Source organism: Dipteris shenzhenensis, chromosome 22 (assembly GCF_047967505.1).
Source record: "Dipteris shenzhenensis isolate YYH24624 ecotype China chromosome 22, Dip_SZ_1.0, whole genome shotgun sequence".
Taxonomy (NCBI): Eukaryota; Viridiplantae; Streptophyta; class Polypodiopsida; order Gleicheniales; family Dipteridaceae; genus Dipteris; species Dipteris shenzhenensis.
In genome coordinates this window covers 46,546,277-46,561,053 of record NC_141617.1, presented here as the reverse complement: position 1 = coordinate 46,561,053, position 14,777 = coordinate 46,546,277, and the positions used below count along the sequence as shown (strand labels likewise).

The window sequence follows — 14,777 nt, the reverse complement described above, 5'->3', positions numbered from 1 at the left end:
TTGAGGGACATTCTGAAGAAAGCATATGCTTGAGGGAACTGTTGTCCCATCCTAAAATGCAATCTTTGTGTCCAAATAGTCCATAGTACCAAAAAACGAGCCCAGTGAAAGAAAAGGAGGAATGGAGACATCTGAGATGAGAAGCATCCAAACATCCAGAAGAGTTTCCCGAATCTGATAGAGGGAAACCGAAGCCGCAGCAAATGAGAGACATGAGTGATCAATATCCGAGAGTGCGGGCAAGACCATAACAAATGGGGAACTGTCTCACGGTGATGAGAGCAACGGGGGCAGGAAGAGGAAGCAATACGACGTGCTTCCAATTTCACCCCAATGGAAAAAGCTCCCACTATAAATCTCCAAAAGAAAAGCCTCTGTTTCAATGGCAATTTAGCTTTCCAAATTTTCTTGAGTTTTGATTGCCACCAAGATAAAGGCCTATCCAAATTCCAAAGAGTGTTGGCATGCTTATCAATCCACGACGGTGGAAGAAGAAATCTGTAGACCATCAAGGATGTCAAATTATGCATTGAAAGTGAACAGGTAGCAGGAGACAAGGAAATTCCAGTCCAGTAATCTGTCCTGTACAAACAGTGGAGGAACAGGAACAAAAGGCTGCAACATAGTTGTAAGTATTCTCCAAATGGGCCTATGATGCAGACCCAAGGGGGGAATGTCCTGCAAGCTTGTGGAAATGAAAGCACATAACCATGTTGATCCACCACATCTCCGACAAATCTTATGCCCAATTTCATAATATTATATGCTTTAATAAGTGCCTGTAAAGCAAGAGGCGAATCAAACACCTTGCTCCAATGGATGCTTTTCAAACGAAGAGAATTACCATGATGGGAGGAAGCACTTGACCATTTAGCATAAGAGAGAATTCTCTTCCAATCATGAATAAAAGCAGTAGAAACAGGACAGCCAAGAATTTCCCTCTGAAATGTAGTCATGACTGCTTCCTAGTGATCTGTAATCCAATGCCCATATGCGTGGGACTTCATGTTTCCACACATAGCTGCTAACATAATAGCCCATGGCTGTTTTTGTTGAAAAAAATTAGCAATCATAGTGCTCTTTCTTGCCAACATATGAAACTGAAGATTGAGAATATTCAGTCCCCCATGAGTCTTAGGAGAACAAACAGACTGCATGGGAAGTAGTCGCAAAGCCTTTTTGTGAGATTTACTTTTCCAAAATATCTCCATAGCCTGGGACATATAGGAAGCCAAATGCTTAAAAGACCAGTGAAGAAGAGGCAAATAAAATTGCACATATGCCATAATGATAGACTGCACTCGAACATGTAAAGGCCAAGTTGACAAGTGCCAGTATTCCAGCTTCTTGTTAATCTTTTGAAGCACCCATTTAAGCTGTTGTTGAGGGGTAATATTCCAGCCAATGGGATACCCTAAATGCCTCACAATGGTATGGGAAGAAATAATGTGGCTTGGCCAGAGAAATGCATGCCAATCAACTTCTTTCAATGCTAGAAAATTCGATTTCTGAAAGTTGATATGCAGTCCAGCAGCTATGCCAAAATCATCCAAAGTTTGCATCAAATGAGAGAGGTCACGTTGAGAATTCCTGGGCATGAAATATGAATCATCAGCATATGCCTGTGCAAGAAATGGCTGTGCACCTGGAATTTGCAAGCCATGAAGCTGCCCAGTATCTGCAAGATGATCCATATGCAACAATAACGGATGAGTAGCGATGGCATACAGTAGCGAACTAAGAGGACATCCCTGTCTCACTGAGCGGGTCATAGTCCATGTCCTTGACAACCCACTGCCAAGGAGACACTGCGCAGTGGCATGAGAATACAACCAGTAAATAACATGAACCAGCCGAGGGCCAAATCCCAATTTATGCATAGTCTGAGAAATAAAATCCCAATGGACAGTATCAAATGCTTTCGCAATGTCCACTTGCAGAATGAGAACATCTTGTTTATAATATTTGGCATACTCGATTGCAAGCAAAACATTGGAGATATTGTCAGTAATCTGCCTTTTGGGAACAAACCCATACTGCCTGGGATGAAGTCCTGCCTGCAAGATAAATCGAACCCTAAGGACAATTATCTTGGCAATGAGTTTGTAAATGACTGGCATAAGAGATATGGGCCGCCAATCAGCCATTGTCTCACACAACCTTTTTTTTGGGATCAATTTGACAAGGCCATGCTTCCAAGAAGGAGGAAGAGATTGTTCTGCCCAAGCATGATTGATCATAAGAAGAAGAGTGTCCTTGAGATCACCCCAAAATGCACGGAAAAATTCAACAGTCAATCCATCCCACCCAGGAGAGCTGCCTTTACGTAAATGACTCAAAGCATCATCCAGTTCATTAAGCATAAATGGCTGCTCCAATGCATGAGCATGTTCCCAAGACAATATAGGCTGAACATGCATAAGAAATTGAGACCTACCTGCATTCACTTGCATCGAATAATCAGGCTGAGGAGAAAAGAGATGCTGAAAATGACTAGAGCATTGTGATTCCAATTCTGATTTGGAGGTGGTCCAGGTGCCATCATCCTGCCTGATCCTGCAAATATCCTCCTTTCGCCTATCCGCGTGCAGGCTTTTAAAGAAGGCCTTGGAGGAGCAACCCTTATCCAAAAGGGGTTTCATGCGAGCTCGGATTTGCCACTTCTTTAATTTGCGAAGATCATTTTGATGGATGATATGAACCGCATAAGCCCAAGAATCCTGTTCAGAGGAGGTGAGCTGCCTATAAGAGCTGATTACATCCATTTGTTACTTGTGAGATTGAGCCCATTTCAGCTTAAGCCTGAGGTTTTCCATGTGACTCCGTCCATAATCTTGAATAACAGCCTGCAAGCGATGTGCAAGACTGATCCAAGCAAAATCCATGTCCTCCTGAGCATGTAAGAGGAGGTGGCGGAGAGCCACTCTCACCATATTCTGAAATTGTTGATGAAGCAAATAAGCACTATTAATATGGTGTAGACGACGACCAAAGAAAGGCATATCATCTGTCAATCGTGCTATAGATAATGTCAAGCATACACCATAGCCTCACACACACACAGCTCCTGCAGCTCGGCCAGGTAGGGCAATGGCAATGATAAGCCGCATTCCACCAACATGAGCTCAAGGCTCTTTGTTTCGGTCGCGAGTACCGGCCTTGCAGCAGACAGCGATGTCGTTAGGCTCAGAGTTCGTCTGCCCGTGTCAGTGCCTTTGAGGGGCGAACGGCAATTTTCACCAGGGAGCGATCGGGGAAGATGTAAATTCGTGAAATGTTTGTCTGCTGCAATGATAGAGCAGGATGGATCAATCCTGCTGGAGTGCGACGCAGCGAAAGCTCCCGTTAACCTGGTCGAGGAAGAGCTGGAACGATTGGATCGACAGGGCTTTGCGTCTCTTTTAAAAAAGGGAATTACTGTTCCAGATGGTAAGCGCATTCATGTTCATATCATCAACAGGGGACTGCAGCACGATACATTCTTAGGGAATCTCCTGATTGGTATGTATCGCAATGGTGGCGTCATAAAGGACGCACGATCAGTGTTTGATGAAATGGAGCAGCCCAATGTTATCTCTTGGAATGCCATGATTGCAGCATATAGCCAGCACGGCCACGACCATGAGGCCCTTAAACTTTTTCTACAAATGGAAGAGCAGGGCGTGGAGCCAGACAGGATCACCTTCATCAGCATACTCAGTGCTTGTATCAGGCCAGCAATACTGGAGCACGGTAAGGCAATCCATTCCAAGGTAATAGCTAGTGGATTGGATTCAGACGTTGCTGTGTGTACTGCACTTGTTAATACGTACGGGAAGTGCGGCTCTCTGGTGGCCGCTCGCTCAGTTTTTGACAAAATTCATCAACATGACAGGTACTCCTGGACTGCCATGATCACGGTATACTGCCAACACGAGCAATGCCACGAGGCCTTTCAAGTCTTTCGCCAAATGCAGCAGCAAGACGTAAAAGCAGACAAGATCACCTTTATTACCATTCTTGCTGCGTGTGCCGTTCCAGCAGCCTTGGCAGACGGTAAGTCGATTCACGTTAGCATCGTAGATAATGGCTTCGAGTCAGATGTTACAGTGGCAAACGCCCTCGTCAGCATGTATGGCAAGTGTGGGGATGTAGATGAGGCCCTTACGATTTTTGAAAAGATAGGCCTGCGAAATGTGGTTTCTTGGAGTGCCATGATTGCAACATTTTCTCAAAATGGACTTTGGGATGAGGCCATTGCAATTTTTCGACAAATGCAACAGGATGGTGTTGAACCAGATCAAATTACCTTCACCAGTATTCTGAGTGCGTGTAGTGACTCAAGAAATCTAGCAGCGGGGAAGGCTATCCACGCAAGCGTTTTAGATGGTGGTTTGGAGTTGAACGTTAGTGTTGGGGCTGCTCTCATCAGTATGTATGGCAAGTGCAGCTCTTTCAAGGATGCATTCCTCGTATTTCAAAAATTTCAAAACCCCAATGTGGTTTGCTGCAATGCCATGATTGCAGCTCTTTCCCAGCATGGCCATGGCAAGGAGGCTTTGCAACTATTTGAGCAGATGCAGCAGAAGGGGTTAGAGCCGGACGAAATTACTTTTATCAGCATTCTTGGTGCTTGTGCCAGACCAGAATCTCTAGAAGAGGGTAAAGCAGTCCATCTGAAACTCGTGAATGCTGGATTTGAGTCAGATCTTGTTGCAGAAAATGCACTCATAAATATGTATGGCAAGTGCAGGGATCTAAAGCAACTGTGTATAGTATTTGACAAGATGCGTTTTCGGGATGTGATTTCCTGGAATGCCATCATTGGTGCCTACTGCCACCATGGCTACAGCCAGGAGGCGATCATGTTCTTACAACACATGCAGGATCAGGGCGTAAAGCCCGATCAGATCACTTTCGTTAGTGTTCTCAGTGCCTGTTCTAGCCCAGCAGCCCTATCAGAGGGTAAAGCAATCCATGCAACCATTTTAGATTTTGGGTTTGAGTCAGATTTGATGGTTGGGACAGCTCTTGTGAATATGTATGGCAACTGTGGGGCTCTCAAAGAAGCTTGTGCAGTGTTTGACAAAATTGGTAGACGCAACGTGGTCTCTTGGAACACGTTGATGGGGGCGCATTCACAGAATGGTCATTGCAAGGATGTCCTTCAAGCCTTCATCAAAATGCAGCAGGAGCATGTGGCGCCAAATGAGGTTACTTTTATCTGCCTTCTCTTTGCATGCAGCCATGCAGGTCTGATGGAGGAGGGCTGCCAATTGTTTGATTCCATGGTTAAGGATCACAGTATCATACCAATGCTGGGGCATTATACTTGCATGGTTGACCTTTTTGGGCGGGCTGGCCAGTTGGAGAGGGCAGAGAAAACTATCCATAACATGCCTCTTGAGTCTGATGCTGTTATCTGGTTAACTTTGCTCAGTGCTTGCAGAACACATGGAGACATCCAGAGGGGTGAACATGCTGCTCAGAATATACTAGACTTGGATCTGCAGAATCCAGCACCGTATGTTTTGCTTTCAAATATGTATGCCGCAGATAAGAGATGGGAGGATGTTGACAAAGTAAGAAGAGCTATGGTGCGGAATGGAGTGAAGAAACTGCCAGGGTGTAGCTGGATCGAAGTTGACAACAAAGTGCATGAATTCTTTGTAGCTGATAGATTGCATCCCAAAACGGATGAAATTTATGCTGAATTGGAAAGATTGAGTAAAGAGATGAGAAAAGAAGGTTTCGTTCCAGACACCAAAGTAGTCCTTCGTAACGTTGAGGAGGAGGTCAAGGAACGTATGCTTTGTGGTCACAGTGAGAGGCTGGCCATTGCTTATGGGCTGATAAGCACTGTTCATGGATCTACTCTTTTTATCACAAAGAATCTTCGAGTGTGTCCGGATTGCCATGTTGCCATTAAGGTGATATCAAAGATTGTGGAGCGAGAAATCACTGTAAGGGATGCTAATAGGTTTCATCACTTCAAGCAAGGGGTGTGTACATGTGGTGATTATTGGTGACCTCAATTTGCCTGAAGTGGCATCACAGTATGATCTCCTCCACCCTATGCAGATCCATACTAAAAGTGACTCTACGTTTAAACAAATCATTGGACTTCCATGGGCACTAACTGTGTTGTCTTCTTAGCAAGTGTCTACTTGCCCAGTTAATTCACAACTCTTAACTGTGGCCCTGTCAAGTTAGGCATTTCACATATTCTACAATTGTTTATGATTTTCCAGATTTGGAGATTTCATGTGTAAAGATAGAAAATCATCTGCGGAGATTTTGTAACTCTGCCTTTTTGTAAATTGGTCTGTTCTGTGGGTGTTACACTTTCTATATATCTCACATGGTCTACCTTAGGTTTTTGACGGTTGACATATTCCATGGCAACGTGATTTACTTGTTTGAAATTTTATAAAATGCATCACAGAGTGTTAAATATTTCTGAGATGACCAAGTATGCAGTGATTGCTTATTGAAGCTCTCCAGTGCTTTTGCCTGTCAATTTAGTAATTTCTTGAGTTCTTTCTAAGGGCTATAATCAGGAAAGATCCATCTTTCCTTCTCTCTGTTTCTCCGTTCTTGGGGGGAGGTTCTAATGCATGCCTTGAACGAATTTTCCTGTCTATCATTTTAGGGAGCTCTATACAAAGAAATTCACTTATATATTAATGTATCTCCATGTACTCATCAGGCTCTCTTGAGATTTGGAGCAACAGAGAGGGTTTCGGATTGTTCATGTCCTTTTCTTCAGTTTCTCTCCTCCTCTTTCTTTATTAATCCATGATCTGATGTGGCCCGCCATGGAGGCATGGCATGCTGTACCAGGCGGGTGACAAGACCACAGCATGTGTGTCACAGGGGGGTGATTCTAATGATTAGAATTTATGTGTGACAGCCCAAGCCCTAGAGTGCTAAAAAGGCTAACCTAGTGCATGAATTCCTAGGGCCAAGGGCAAGGGGCGAGTGATTTAGAGAGGGGTAAAAATCAGAAGACTTGCAGGGCAAGCAAAGGCAGCTATTCTTGGACAAAGTGGATTGTGGGGCAAGAAATTGGGTCGTCCACTCTTCCAAGGTAGACAGAATCTGGTTTTTCATCAGAGCAGCCCGTTTTTGCTGCATACCTGCTGTCCGCGCCTTCCAGAGCCTCCAGAACATTTGCACTTCTTCTAGGAGCCTTCCAAGCTAGGCACCATCAGTTTCGCAACTTCTCAGGGCTGTTTTGAGCTCCCAAGCAGGCCGATTTGCTTCCAGACTGGGCAAGATCTTGAGTCGTACCTGCCAGGGCCTTCCGAGCTGCTAGACTTGCTGCTTCCAGATCCTTCCTAGGGTCAACACACAGAGATTTTGCAGAATTCGCATCTGTTTGGAGCTGTCCAAGGCCACCAAAACAGGTCGAAATCCTGTTGCAGCTTCCCAGGGTGCCAGATTGCTACTAGATTCACCTCGCCTTCCAGGATTGGGCTACTACGGGACAGAGGGGTGTCAGAAGGAAGTCGATTTGCTGCTTTTCACCTCTCCAGGGCTGTTGCTGATCATTTCGCCTGCTAGGCTTGTGTTCTTGTTGGTTTTTGCCTAGCTGGCCTGGTTCAACAGGGTTTGGTTGAGCCAAAGGTTGCTAGATACTAGTTGCTTTTCACCTCTCCAGGGCTTTTGATTTCGCCTGCCAGGCTCGTGTTCTTGTTGGTTTCTGCCTAGCTGGCATGGTTCCTCAGGGTTTGGTTGAGCCAGAGGTTGCCAGATACTAGGTATTTTGGTTGTTGGATGCCCTACTCTTTGCTTGAGATTGCCCACAGGTGTTTGCCAGGATGGCCATGGAATTTGCATTGGGTTTTGATGCCTTTGCTAGCCGCAGTAAGGCTGCTTGAGTACTCAGTTGAATGATCTCTCGGGTGTTGTGCAAAGTCGAGGCTTTGTTGTATTTTGATCTCACTGAATATAATTAAAGAAACACCGCAAGAGGCGCCAATGATTTTGGGCCCAATTTGGTGTCTGGTGTTTGGTGCGGACTAGGGGCATTCTAGCTCTTGGATTGTGTGTTGGAAGTTTTTTGTTTGCTGTCTTAAATTTTCCAAGTGGTTGTAATTAATTGATTTTGGATTTACCGCCCTTTGGAGAACCCGAAGGCTGGTGACAGTGGTTCCATTGCCGGGACCCCACCATCTTTCTCAAGAGGTGAGCCTCGTATGGATATGTTTACTCAGCTTACTCAGAATCCTCGTATTCAGAAACTTCTTAATCCTCCGAAGAAGGATAAGAAGAAAAAGAAGAAAGCACACAGGGAACAGTCTGGTGCTCAGCCAAGTAATGGACTGCCGAACATTATGCCGCAGGTTCCTATGCAACAATCTATTTCTGGCTCCGGCACCGGGATGAATATCAAGGCAGTAATTTCCAGTATTTTAATTCCGGACACCAAGTTTTCCCTCAGTCCACAATGTATCCAGGTTATTTGAGGAAATTTCGGTGTTCCAGGCCATGGTTGGACAGCCTAATATAGGCCTGGATATGGCTGGAAACTTCCCAATGGGGTCTCAGCCTGGGATGCAGGGTTTCCAAGGACAGATGCTTGGAGGAATGCAGGCTGGAATGGAAAACATGATGCAACCTGGCATGCCAAATATGATGTAGGCTGCAATGCCTAAAATGATGTATGGAAACATTGGGATGCAGCCAGGGATGCAATGAGGCATGGGAAATCCTATGGGAATGTTTTGGATGCAACCTGTGGGACCCGGAGTGGTCAATCCCTCTAGAGGAAATGGAAAAAGGGCACATGGCATGGTTAGTATGATGCAGCCACTGTTTTTGCAGCCACCAATCTATGACAATTTGGCCCCGAGAGGCAAAAGCAAAGGAGTTCAAAGGAGGTTTGGGCGTAAAGTTCGAAACTTTTAATGGGATGTAGGACATAGAAAGGCTGCCACCTTCTTCAAAGGCAACGCTTTGCAGTGGTGGACTAATTTGCTTTTGCAAGGGATAGCATCGGTCACTTTGGTTGGATTTAAGTAGGCATTTCGGGCCTCGTGGTTGACTACCACTTTTGAGTTGGAGGTAATGACCGCATAGCACAAGCTCGACGTTGAGAATTGTGTCAATTTGGAGGCTTATAACAAGAAGTTTTGGCCAGCGTTATTGCCTGTTATTTTTTGCAGGTTTGTACCATTGTCAGAACAAATATAGAGGTACTGTTGTCGGTTGCCCAAGGAGATTTGGGACTATCGTATGAAGACAAAGGTGTCTAACATGCTCCAGTTGATTGAAAATGCCAACACGGTGTATGCTCTTATGCAGGTGAGGACCATAGGGACCATAGGGTTCAAAGGATGCGAAAGGGAGAAGAGTGGCAAGCCTTTTAAGGCTTCTTTTGTTGTAGGGCAGCGACACAAGATGAGCCAGCCTAAGTTCAAGAGGCTGACTTTTGAGGTTTTACTGTAGCGAGGAAGGCCATCAAACTTGGGAATGCCCAAATAAGAAAAGGAAACAGCCTATTGAAGAAAAGGAGTAGTAGAAGAGCGAATAGAAGAGTAATAAGTCAAAACCGAGTGTGGGACTTACGCCTGATGTGATTGGTGAGGGGCAAAATGATGATTAGTCAGAGTTATGCAGAGCTTGGGGCAAAGTACGAGACCAAGCTTGTTTGGTATTATTTGACCTCGGAGCCAATTTTATCTCGCCAGAACTAGCAAGTAAGTTGGGAATCCGTCCCGAGGAAATGAGGCCACCTTGTGAAGCTGATATGGTGAACCCCAAGTTCAGCTCTCCTGTCACTCCGATCATTGGCTGAGGGGTATACCTTGGTGTTACAGGGTGCGGGCTGTCATGGATACCTTCAATAAGAAGTTGACTCTGACTCACAGGGAAAAGACTCATGTTTTGGATGTAAAACTCAAAGGGTGAATCAATCCCATTTGTATCGGCTTCTGCCATTTCTTCTATAATGAAAAAGAATATTTCTGCTTGCTTGATTTTTGCAAAAGAAACTCAGCCAGACGATGCTAGGTCTCAGCTTTCTGGGCTGGAAAAGCAAGGACAGATTTTATTTATGAGTTTAAAGATCATTTTTTTGAGTGTTTGCCTGGTGAATTGCCACCGGAAAGACCTGAGCATCACGCCATTGACATAATCCCAGGGAGTAGCCCACCCAACAAGCCGCCATATAGGGTAAGTGCAGGTCAACAAGATGAAATTATGAGCCAGGTCAATGACTTGCTTCAGAAAAGCTCATAAGGTCAAGCTTCTCCCCCTTTTGCTTGCGGGTTTTATTGGTACAGAAAAAGGATGGATCTTGGAGGATGTGCATTGACTACCGTGCACTCAACAAGATCACCATCAAGAACAGGTTCCCAATTCCTCGTATCGATGATATTCTGGATAGGTTGGAGGGATCTGCTATGTTCAGTCGCATCGACTTGAAGAGCGTATACCATCAGGTTCGTATCCGACCAAAAGATGTGCACAAAACCGTGGTTTGTATGAGTATCTTGTTATGTCATTTGGTCTGACTAGCACTTTGGCCACGTTCAATCGGATGATGGACAGGATTTTCCGAGAACACAGGGCTTTGTTGGTATGTTCTTTGATGACATTATCGTGTTCTCAAAGAATGAGCAGCCCCAAGAAACATTTGGCTATCGTGTTTGAAGAGTTGAGAAAACATCAGCTGGTTATTGATGCAAAGAAGAGTAAATTCTTCATGATAGAGATTCATTTTCTTGGGCACATAGTGTCGAAGGATGGATCCATCCAAGGTGGAAGCAATCCGATCGTGACCAATACTAGAATGTTCATGAAATGCTGGGTTTATGCTCCTACTATAGACAGTTCATCATGTACTTTGCTAAGATTGCTTCACTGTTGCACGCTCTACAGAAGAAAGGGGTGCCTTTTTGATGGATTAAGGAGAGCTCAGATTTTGAAGAGCTGAAGGAAAAAAATTATGCTCCGATCCCGTGCTAATCTTACCAGATCTTAGAAAACCATTTGCTGTTGAGTGGGACGCTTGTGGCAACAACAGAGGAGGTGTTTTGATGCAAGACAGCCAGGTAGTGGCCTATTGGAGTAGGGTATTACAGTCAGCTGAGCAGAATTTGCAGATTTATGAGAAAGAAATGCTTGCTCTAATTCATGCTTTGTCCACATGGAAGCACCATTTGTTTGGTGCTGATTTTTATGCACAGACATCATTCTTCCTTGTGCTACTTTCTTAACTATCTGAGAAGCATATGAGGGGGGCAAACTTCTTGTCTATGTTCCATTTTCAGATTGTTCATGTTGCAAGCAAGAAGAATGTTGTGGCTGATACCTTATCCAGGAGACTCACGCCTGATGCAGTTTTCTCGAGTTTTAGTAGTGACTATTGTTGATCATAGCGAGTTGGATGCTATGAAGGAGTAATATGCTGAAGATGATGACTTTGCAAGGATATTTGATCAGCTTTTATGGATGGGCAAAAGCATGATCATTATACTATTAAGAAAGGCTTCCTTTTGATGCATTGGTACTTGTATGTCACAAAGCAGTTGAGTCTGAAGGTACTTACGGAAAGTCATGCTCCACTGTATACAAGGCATAGAGGTATTGATGCCACGGTGAAGGCTGTTGAGCACTTCTTTTACTGGCCAGCTTTGAGACGGGATGTTGAAGCATTTGTCAGGACATGCGTCACTTGTCACAAGGTTAAGTTTGATAGGCAGAAGGCGCTTGGGTTGTTGTGTCCCGTGCCTATTCCGGATAGACCGTGGCAGAGCATAGCTATGGACTTTATTTTTTATCTTCCTCGTACATCGAGTGGCCATGATGGGATTTGGACCATAATTTGCAGCTTTAGCAAACATGTCTACTTCATTCCGGTGAGGAAGAAGATTTCAGCGGATCTGATGATAAAGTTTTTTCTGTACAACATCTTCAAGTACCATGATATGCCGCAATCTATCATCAATGACAGGGATGTGTAGATAACTGTCTTTTCTAAAGGGCACTTTTTGAAAATATGGGTACCATGTTGGGTGTTGGAAGCAATGGAAGCTCAAAAATGGAAGCACAATGGAGAAAAATGAGATGTTGTAATAGATTGTTGCAAATCTGAAGTGTGGAGGCTCAAGGAAGAGGCAACATAACAAAACCCTAGCGCTAACTTTTCTAACTGGACTAAGTGTCCTAATTGACTTAGATGGTACATAAACTAACTGTACCAATAGTCCTAAATGACTATAACTAGGCTTACAAGGCTCATACCAAGGTATAAGTGGCATCTATGGATAGCCCATGAGATGGCCTACAAACCCCCCTCCATGGCATGGGCTGAAGTATCCTGGACATGGCTCATGATACCTGAATATCTAGTATCATGTTTGCACATGTTCGTCTCGTAGGAATATAGCAACCTATGTATAGAGTACAACAGATCAAGTTACAAAAGGTACTAACTTTAAAGCTTGTCGAAAGTCTCAAACTTAGGTCAAGGTAGAGCCTTCGTAAAAAGATTTGCTAAGTTATCTTCAGTGGGAACATAAGATAACTCAATATCACCTGTTGATAATCGCTCTTTGACATAGTGATAGTGAACCTCAATGTGCTTTGTGCGAGCATGGAAAACTAGATTCTGTGCAACAGCCAAAGCACTTTGACTATTAGTGAAGATGACGGTAGGAGCAGTTTGACATGCACAAAGAACTGCAAGTAGCTTCCGAAGCCAAACACACTCCATTGTAGATGTAAAAGCCACTCTGTACTTAGCTTCACAGCTAGAAGTAGCAACTGTACTCTGCTTCTTGCTGAACCAAGAAACACATGAAGCACCAAGCATAAAACAGTTGCCACTATGTGACCTACGAGTGTCAGAACAACCAGCCCAATCACTATCAATGAACCCTTGACAACCAGCCCAATCACTATCAATGAACCCATGCATGACAAGTTAAGTATCAGTCTCATAAAGAAGGCCTAAATGTTGAGTGCCTTTAAGATATATGAAAACACGCTTCACGGCATGCCAATGGTGGTGCATAGATGGGATGTGCATATATTTGCTCAATTGTGAGACAGTGTACTGTAGATTAGGTCTCGTATGGCATAGGTGAATCAAACAACCAACTTCCTGCTGATAGAGAGTGATATCACATGTACCGCTACCATCCTCAGAAGAGAAGTGAAAACCAGTCTCTAATGGTGTGGATACTGGCTTGCAATCCTCAAATTGAAAACGTTGCAAAAGCTGTCCAATGTACTTGGATTGTGACATCAAAATGCCCCCCTCATTGCTAGCAAATTGGATGCCCAGATAGTAATGCAGAAGACCAAGATCAGACATAGCAAATGTCTGTTGCAAATCAATTTTAAAATCTGCAATTTGCTGAGCATGTGTCCCAGTCACAAGCATGTCATCCACATAAAGGACTAAAATAAGAAAATTTGTCCCATGCTTGCGGATGTAAAGGGTAGCCTTTGTAGGGCTGTTTTGAAAGCCAAAGGCAATAACAATGCGAATGGTAGTGATCCTGGAAGTGGGAGCAAAAGTCTCCTCAAAGTCAATGCCATGCTACTGAGCATAGCTCTTAGCAACAAGATGGGCTTTGTAACGATCCACTGAACCATCAGCTTTCCGTTTGATTTTGTAAACCCACTTAGTTCCAATGGCATTCTTGCCATGAGGCAAATCACACAACTCCCAAGTGTCATTCTGATGGATAGAATCCAATTTAGCTTGCATGGCCTTCATCCAACAATCATTCTGAAAGGCATCTTGATGACATAAGGGCTCTTCATTACATGCTGTAGCAACCAAAGCATAAGCAACAAAACTAGCATGCTCTTTTTGAATAGCTGCTCTCGTATGGGCTAGGAGGAGTCTTGTTTCCTGTCTTTTAATGTGTCAAGGAGCCAACGGGGTACCTTTTTGGGCTCCTGAATTTCTGCTCTTTCTTGGTCAAGAGCCCTGTGCAAATGATCCTTATCAATGATAGGCATATCAGGTTGAATTGCTGTACATGTGGCTGCAAATGACCATTAGATGGAGGAGGTACAACCTCAAATGGAACATCTTCCCGAGCATCGGATGGAAACAAAGGCATCAAGCTATCAAATATGTCAAGGGCATCAACAACGTGCTGTTTTTGACAGTCCAGCAAAGGCATAGTGGAAGATTCATCAAACACAACATCCCAACTAACAAAACACCTGCCCGTGCGGGCTTGATATAGCTTATAGCCCTTGCTCTCTGAACTATATCCAAGAAAAATGCACTTGATAGCTTTATCATCCAACTTAGTGCGTTTTCGTGAAGGCACATGAGCATAAGCTAGGCATCCAAAAGTCCTCATGTGGGAAATGCGAGGCTTACGACTCATCCAAAGCCTCATAAGGTGTGATAGTCTGCAATGCCTTTGTAGGACTGCTTGTGCGGGCTTGATATAGCTTATAGCCCTTGCTCTCTGAACTATACCCAAGAAAAATGCACTTGACAGCTTTATCATCCAACTTAGTGCGTTTTTGTGAAGGCACATGAGCATAAGCTAGGCATCCAAAAGTCCTCATGTGGGAAATGCGAGGCTTACGACCCGTCCAAAGCCTCATAAGGTGTGATAGTCTGCAATGCCATTGTAGGACACCTATTCAAGATGTAATTTGCACACATGACCGCATCCAACCACAACTTATTAGGCAAATGTTTGCCTTTCAACATGCATCTGGCCATTTCCGTCACTGATCTATTCTTCCGCTCAGCCACGGGATTTTGTTGAGGAGTATAAGGCACTGTGCATTGATGATTTATGCCACGGGAA

The 14,777-nt window shown here is 44.2% G+C and overlaps 1 pseudogene; it reads left to right on the top strand.

The window, feature by feature from the left end:
* Positions 1-3,011: 3,011 nt before the first annotated feature.
* LOC147888183 (pentatricopeptide repeat-containing protein CRR2, chloroplastic pseudogene) lies at positions 3,012-6,304 on the top strand (annotated as a pseudogene).
* Positions 6,305-14,777: the final 8,473 nt, after the last annotated feature.